Source organism: Elephantulus edwardii, unplaced genomic scaffold (assembly GCF_000299155.1).
Source record: "Elephantulus edwardii isolate Elephantulus edwardi_28Jun2011 unplaced genomic scaffold, EleEdw1.0 scaffold00073, whole genome shotgun sequence".
NCBI classification, from domain to species: domain Eukaryota; kingdom Metazoa; phylum Chordata; class Mammalia; order Macroscelidea; family Macroscelididae; genus Elephantulus; species Elephantulus edwardii.
The window spans coordinates 1,331,439-1,332,310 of NW_006399823.1; positions in this window are offsets into that span (position 1 = coordinate 1,331,439).

Below are 872 nucleotides of genomic sequence, written 5' to 3' on the forward strand. Positions count from 1 at the left end.
TAAAAAAAAAAAAAACCAACAAAAAAAAAAAACCCAAGCAAACATTCAGAGAAGAACTGACACCAATCTTACTCAAACTACTTCAGAATATATAAAAAAATTAAAACCCCCAAATTCATTCTATGAAGCAAGAATGATCCTCACACCAAAACAAAACAAAGGTACTACTCAAACAGAAAAAGTACCAAGTTCCTGAAATTCAAGAAAATATTTTTTATTATTTTTTTAAAAAAGAAAACTACAGACCAAAATCATTCAAGAACATAGATGCAAAAATCCTCAACAAAATCTGAGCCAATAGAATCTAGCATCTTCTCAAGAAATCATGATCAAATGGGGTTCAAATTGAGAAAGCAAAGGTGATTCAATATCAAGAAGATAATCAGTGTAATCCATTTCACCAATAAGAACAAAGGAAAAGAACCACATGATCATATCAAATGACATAGAAAAGACATGTGACAAAATTTAATACCTCTTATTGACAAAAACACTCAACAAAACAGAAATAGAAAGAAAATTCTTGAACTTAATCAGGAGCATATGTTCAAAAGCAACAGCAATTACCTTCAATGGAGAGAGTCTAAAGGCACTTGTGAACAGACACCAGACAAAGATGTCTTCTATCACCACTCCTATTCAATGTTGTTGATGTTGTTATGTTCTTACATGTCCAAAGTGTGTTAGATGGAGTCTTAGAATCCTTGCCTCCAAGGAGCCACCCAGTTTAACCCTTTCCATGACGAATCTGTTTGTTTTCCTAACAGTCCATGGTACACTCAATACTCTTCTCCAGCACCACAGTTCAAAGGCATCAATTCTCCTTCTATCCTCCCTAGTCATTGTTCAACTCTCTGATGCATAACAAGTGA